This window comes from Gallinula chloropus (genome assembly GCF_964237585.1).
Source record: "Gallinula chloropus genome assembly, chromosome: 13".
Lineage (NCBI taxonomy): Eukaryota > Metazoa > Chordata > Aves > Gruiformes > Rallidae > Gallinula > Gallinula chloropus.
The window spans coordinates 4,451,541-4,459,602 of NC_140098.1; positions in this window are offsets into that span (position 1 = coordinate 4,451,541).

The window sequence follows — 8,062 nt, forward strand, 5'->3', positions numbered from 1 at the left end:
TTAGAAAATTAAGCTGTTATTCAAAGAGAGGCTTCCTGTTACACAGCATCTTTAATTACCATTTTGCTACTGTCACAAACTCCAGAAGCACAAGCTGGGTGACATGTGACACCGAGAAAGCCTGGTGAACAGCAGACTGAAGGGGAGTCCGAATAGCACTCTGCTGTTGCAAAGTGAGCAATCATCAGATAAGAAGTGAGAAGGAGCATTATGCATAGAAGGCAAAGTTACTTCCTCCGCTTGGGCTGGAGGCCTCTGCTCAGATGTGGAGCAAGGGGGGAATTCGGCAACCATAATGCTCAGGGAGCTGGAAATCATGAGTTGTGCAGACAAAACAAAAGAACTAAAGCTGTCTCCAAAGAAGAGAAAATCAAGTACTAGGTAAGGAGTTTTCAGGTATATAAACGGTTTCTGCTTGGGCAAGTATAAAGCAGTGTTGTAGCTCGCTATGAGATAGTGGTCTCTGACACAGTAGCAGGTATAAGGAGTGACCTGGTGGCACTGGAGCTCCCTTGAGAAGGTTACAGTCTCATTTACAGAAGTCCTGCTGAAAGTTTTAAGCAGATCTCATTCTATCTTGGAGGAAAAATAGCAACAAAAGGACCTTTCCAGCCTTTACTAATTTATTATTTATTTATATATATTATTAATGATCTTAGTGCATACAGGTTTTCTACTTTCGTTGTTCAAACCACAGAAATAAGCAGGAAAGAAGGAGAAGCAAGTGCCCAATCTCAACTTCCAGCAACACCAGACAAAACAAGTAGCAGTATTTGCTTCACAGCCCTGAAAACACCAAGCCACACTCCAGATTTGGTTTCTGCCAACTCCCATTTCAGAAAAGCTACAGGCCTAATGGGAACACAGACTGGGCTTTTCTATCCATAATCTATTTTCCTGAAAAGCCAAAAAAGCATGCTGAACTGAGCTACTGAGAGGTTTTCTAGTGTGGAGATCAAGGGTCATGGGAATGGGCCATATTTCAATGAATATGCTCCCTGTTCTTAGCCATGAGATACAGTATCAGACACAGAAAGTAGTTTATTACCCCCTTGATGACCAAGTCGTATTCACATGGGGACTCGCTTGAAAAATTGGAAATTTTTCTTCTTCTATTTTAACCAGATATTACAGTACAACTACAGACACGTCACAGGACACAAAGCAGAGGTTTTAGGCAAAATACATGCCGTGGATTTTTGATAGTAAAGGTGATTAACCAAGCTGTCAGGGAAGCCCTTACATTGAGGTCAGATGTCTTGGTACCTAACTAGAAGATAGTGGTTTCCTGCAGGTATAGCTTGATGAAAGTCCATGGCCTTTGCCACAGAGGTCAAAGCATTCCCTTCTAGCCCAAAGAATGCGATTAATAAAGGCAGTAACACACTAGGTAGAGGGTGGAACAAAGAAAGCCACAGGCAAAAGCAACAATTAATAAATAATAGTATGCAATACTCTAATACAGCACTTCACATGTCCAGGGTGATAACTAATTAATCATAGCAACAACTTTGTACTCTGTGCTGCCTTTCATCCAGCACCTCAAAGTGCTTTACAAATGTTAATTAATATGTAGGCTGTACTTTGAGGAAAGATATTATGGCATTGGCCCCAGTCAATGTTAATTTGTTCTTCAACAGCACAGCTTGTGAAATCTGGTTGACTTTCTCAATGAAACATAAAATGTGCAAATCTTCCTGGCAACAAATCTGAAAATGTGTTTCTTGAGTCAAATATAACCTATTCCATTGTATTGCTGACAATATGGCACGCTCCATCCCTCCACGTTGTACTCCAGTATAACCTCACATAACACAGCATGGTTTAAATGTAAGAGGAGATTAACTTTTCACAAGAAAATTGGATAACTGGTATTTTAGTCTGAACATCTGGCACATTCTAAGCTAAACTGTTTCTTTAAAAAGCTGGGGTTTTGCTGTGCATTCACATACTACAAGTGTTTGACTAAGTTTAGCTCAACAGCTGAAATAAAAAGCTTCTTTTTTTCCTGCAATGACCAGAATGGGGCTACCAAACACGGATGGATGTCTGCATATTTTAGAATTATATTAATTCTTCTATTTAGCACTGTAAATTTACATGACATTTTGTATATATTCAACCAATTTCTGCTCATACAATTAATCTCCTGGCTTCAAAGACTGTGTGCATGAAGACGACACACAGGATTTACCCAACATCCCCATTAAAAATCCTAACAGATTGCTCTTTAAATTCCTTGTGTGTGTTCATATTGTGCACACATCCAAGTTGCCGAAGCAAAACTTTTGGGGCCCCTATGATCAGAGCTTGAAAAGGTCAGCTAGTTCCCCTCTGTTACACAGGTTAAGTAGAAAATGGTTAATAGTTGTAATGCTATTACCAACTGTTGCAACTTCTCTTTTCCTGTCTTCTTAAAATCTCATAATAGCACATCCAGACAATATTAAACTTACCTTGTTAGAAAGCTCTATTTATTCTGCATAATAACAAACCAAGGATACCTTCCTCATGTTATTCAGGTTTTGTATCAATAACATCTTTGCAAAAATATATTTCAAATAACCACGAACACACAGAGATTTAAGTTACTGGAAGGAAGTGTTAAGGAGAAGCAATACCAAACTAATCTAATCACTAAAGCATTAACATCACAGAAAGGGCTGCCAAATATTCTGCAATAAATATTTATTTTGGGAACCACTTCCTGTCTTCACGCCCTAGAAAAATACCAGCAGCACAGGACAGAAACAAAACTAGGAACTCCTCACTTGCAATGAAAAGCATACACACACCAGAGCCAAGTTTCACCTTAGGTTGAAGGCTGGAGAGTGGAAGGGGGGGGAAAAAACAAACCAAAAAACAGGAGAGAGAAGAGGACAAGAACTATCCTTGAACAAGTGTCTGCATAATAACAGCATGGGTAGAACTAATAAGCTTAATTTCAGTGAGCTTTGAAGTCAGGCGCAGGCTATTAAGAGAAAGAGCATTCCTGGGAGCAGGTTTACTAATAGTATTACACAAATAACAAGTCATTTCTTTATGACTTGAATGGTCATAACTATTTGGGGCTTACAGCTTTATTTTATCAATAAAGTGGTTAAAACAATACAAATTGCAATGTAAACTGATACACTGTGTGTGGCTCTGCTTGTGTGTGTGTGTGTGTGTGTGCATGTGTAGCAACTGCTTGTAAATTACGCAAAGCAACTACCTGTGTTACATTTACCCTAATTAGGTTAGAACTTAAAAATCCAGATGATGTAAACTGGAAAAAGATTTAAAACCTCTGCCTAGCTATCAGTATCATGTTTCAATAAATCTCAAGTATTCAATGGATACACTTACTAATAAGGAACAGGAAAGAGTAGAAGAAAAACGATTGCTTGGATCATGAAGCAAGCAGCCTTCTGCTGCTTTTTAATCAAGATGTATTTCAACTTCTCATCCTTCTTCCAATCCAGGGACCTGATAAGCAACTCCCTTGCTACCAATTGTCTAAAAAAAGACAGACAGCATGTCCCAGTAGTGCAGAGAACCTTTTGACACTGTTCTCTTTCGGGGGTTATGTGTGCTTTTTAATAAAAGGAAGAAGATCCTTTTTTCTTTGAGCTAAGAAGGAATTTAAGAATAATTGCAACTTCCATCTAAATGGAGTTTAAGTGTGTTGATACAATATTTCTTTGACTTCTTAAAGGTACACAACAGCAGCCTCCTGACTTCAGCAAAACACTGCTTTCACTTTATTGAATCCCGTATCTTCCTCCACAGTTATGCCATTTAAATCCTGTTAGACTAAACATACAGACTATACTCTCCAAAGCTTAGCATGTATGGGGCAGCTGGAGATAGTAGGTGTCTCTGTTAAAACAACCTATTCTTGCACACATCTTTCCTTTCGCTAGAAATGCTGAAACTTAAAGAAGAATCATGATAACTTCAGTTTGTGACCCCCCTGTTTTTCTGGTTAGAGTTTTTTCTTTTAAACCCATACTAGATACCCATTGTCAAGGTCAGAGATATTAAAAGTGATTTGTTAGATGTAAAATACTGTTTATTATAGTCTAAAGAGCAAGCCAGCTTGAAATAATAAATTAGTGCCAGATGAAAAACTGCCAGAATTCTCTATTATACATGCCTTTCCCTGGAAAGCATCCCAGATTTTTTTTCTTGATAGGCTCTTTTACTAAAGACTCCCTGACTTATGGAGTGTGAGCAAAAGTTATAGCTTATAAAAGGGTCAGTGAGGAGCAGTAAGGGGCTCTGAAAACAACAACAACAAACAAGACTTGTGTATAAACTCAGCTGTGGCTACAGCCTAAACGGTACAAACTGATGAACTGCAACAAACACTAAGAAAAACTCCGGGAGTTCACCCACATAACTGCACTGGGTCAGATACTTGTAGCATCATCAGAAATCTGAAAACCACACGAAGGAAGAAACCCGAATTATTCTCCTCTTCCCCACCGCCCTGCATTCCTCTCTGTTGCTTTACAGACAACTTATATCTGAAAGAAACAAGTAACTTCTATGCATTAAGTTCATATCAAGAATGAAATGCGTAAGTGATCTGGGAAGAACATACCTTGATACTACGAAAGAGAAAAGCACTACTGATACCAGCAGGAAGGATGGGCTGTAATGAAAGACCATGTCCTGTCCCAAGGTAAATATCACCAAGTGTACTGCAAATTGTTAGCTGCTGTTATTCTTCAACAGAAAATAACAGATTTGATATCCTTTTTTTGTAACTGTGAGACTGAGGAGAAATGGAAAAGTCAGCCTCTTTCTCTCTGTCACATGCGTGATTATTGATTTCCTCACTATATGCTGAGAAAGCAGGGTGGGACCATTGGTCCCTGCATGTCAGTGTTAATAGCAGGGGCATAGGGAAGTGCTTAAACCCAAGCAGCTGTCTGTGGCTGGAAACCTGGACAGAGAAAGGGATGACTATGAGTTTTCACTGTGCATGTTGTAAATGTCATATAGTTCCAGGTCTGTTGGCTTGCTGCATCCTCACAAATAAGCCAAAAAGTGCCATCAAAAGCAGCCTGCCAGCAATAAAGCAACAGAGAGGCCCCCACCAGAATAGTCAATGCTGAAAATAAAAGTAATGTTATAAATGTTTACATGATGTAAGTTTAGAGTGTGGAGTCCAATAATTCTCACTGGCTTTTCTCTCTCACTTCCGTTCTTGGCAGCTAGATAACAAGTTCAGCCAAGCAACTTACTTAAAATGTACTGACATGAATCCCCATAGTATAAATAACATATCTTACCTATGAAGGGTGATTATGTTCTCTTTATTCTTGAAAATAACATCTTCCTAGCCTTTTCAAGAAAATGAACTGTTTGCATTCTTTATAGTTCATAGTGTAGCCCATAAACACAGAGTATTGTTAATAACTAAGTTTGACATGGGCCCAAATCTAAACCCATGGAGTTGACATCCCAGATCACAGAGGATGCTTGAATCTGAACACTGCATCTCCAGTCTGTCTCTGGGGGAAATGAATTCACAAAGCAATAACAACATCATAAACAGCACTTAACGCGTTAGGGCTGATCCTGCCAACCCATACTCCTCCAGCACAAAAACTCTTGGCAGGTCTTATGCACTGCTGAAGCTTCACTGAAACTCTCTAAATGGACCTTATGTGGGATTTAAGAACCATTCCACTGCCAAAAGGTGACATTAACCCTTCTTGCCTGTACCACTGACATCAGTCATCATGCTAGCATAAGCAATACACAATATATACAAGCAGATCAGACCATACATCACCCCTGCATGTACACTAGTCATCTGATTTTTGTCCTCTTCCCTTCTGAGATTTCATCTCTAGCGATTTTTAAATAAGGGCAGATAAATCACATGAGCACAAAAGTCATGAAACACATTTGGGTCACCTTCTGCAACATCACAACTGCTGTTGCCTGCTCTGCAGAATCAGATTTTTTTGTTGCTGCCTTCTGCAGCTGACAGTCTAGTTCAGTCTGGCTGTGTGTCTGTCAGGGACTGGCCTGGAGGGTATTGTACACACCGAGAAGGAAGCCAGCAAAAGCAAGTGCTGTGTTACTGAAGGAGGCACAGACATGCTGAACATGTTGGAACAGTATAGCTCTGCTAACTGAGGTCTGTCCCTGTCCTCACACTACTGGGACTGGCTACAATTTCATTCTCCAGCTGGGTAGATGTGTACCTTCCACAGCAGACCAGCGTTACCCTCCTGAATACACATGTTTTCAAAGCTGGTATTTTCTTTTCTCCTAACAAATCCATAAACATTCAAATTTTGTCTGCATCTTAAATACTGAATATGAATTCCTGGAGTAATTCTTTACCTTTCACTCTTCTACAATTGTCAATGAAAGCATTAAAAGTGAGAGTACAATTTGAACAACATTTCCAGGCAGTGAAGAATGTCTTCTGTGCAAAGAACAGATTGGCACACACAAATAGTGCACACAGATAAGATTACTTGCAGGGACAGGTACCATAAAGGTACTTGCATAGGCAGGTACACAAAGATACATCCACTACCCAATTTAACATACACTGTCACACAATGTTTGCATAAGAAATTCAGAGGTGTATCTCCACTTATTTATTTTTTGCATGTACTATTAAACTATTGCATTTTTTATGTGTTTCTTCACTCTAATGTCAAACTGAACATCCAGGGATTTACCATGGAAAAGGAAAATGAGTATTTGAAGCAATGGATATTGCCTTAGCAACACTCTGTTATTATCACCTTTCAATCTAGGCAAGTCTCAAAAGCTTAAAAAAACCCCTAAACACTAAGACATACTCTTTCAAGTTGGAGGTGAAGGATGCCAAGAAGTAATATTAAATTGCAGCTGCCCTAGGAAACCTAGCTCAAGACAAGTCAGACTGACATGACTGAGGCAAAGGAAAATCAGCAGTATAGGTTGAGATCAATAATGATCTAGTAGCATGATTCTCAGAGGATGTTTGTCTCACATTGGCCTTCAACTGGAACTGGTTCATTCTCTGTCAGAAGAGATGGAAAATCTTCCACAGAAAGGGAAAGATAAAACAGTGCTCAGATGGTATGGGACATGCTAGCACCCTAGCTCAAGAACCTCCTCCTTGACACCAGCAGTCACAGGACTGATGTGACACAGCAGCTCCAAGCTGGTGAGAAGGAATTGGCTGCTCTTCTTGTCATACTTAGCACTTTATCTGCTCCAGGATACCAACCAGAAAACCTTTAACTGGAAGACAATAAAGTTGACAGGAAAGAGACATGACTGTGCATGTCTGAATGCTCATATGCAAGCAAACACTCGTGGGCTAATCCCTTTTCCCCTGACACATTCCCATCTGGGATTTAGAGGATGCATCACAGAATTCATAGCACTTGGGATTTATTTACTTGCTGTCTTAAGGTAACTTGAACATAAAAGATTTTAAAGCTAAACAAACTAAACAATGAAAAAACCCAAGCATCTCCAATAGCAATCTTTGCTGACATGGGTTATCCTAACAGCTGACTGTCAAGCAAAAGTAACCCATATCTTTGTGGTTAAACAAACAGAAGATGGGCACACTAAAATATATGCTCATTCTCTACACATATAGTTCAAGCAGAGTTGGAACCATTTCCTAGCAGAACTACACCAGATATCTGCTGCAGGAACACAGGAATACAGCAGACCAGCTTAGAACTCATCCTCTGGCATTTTGGATGCTATACGTGAAAAAAAAAGGTCACAACTTAGGATAAATACATAAATACTACATTACATGTACAATCATATTGCCCATTACTTTTAATAATGTTACCTCCATTAATTATAATAATGTTTTCATTTCTGCTGTCTAGCAACCCCTAGCAATTTTCAAAATTAAGTCCTCTCTTCATACAATGACTGACAAACTGAAACGCTACAGCACTGTAATATTGTTATAGCTTCACTGCATCTGAAATCCTACTACTCACTCCCAAATAATTCCACCTGAACAATGAAGATTTTTTTATAAGATTTTCAGAGCTTATATCTGAAGTGAGATGGTATCACAATATAAAAA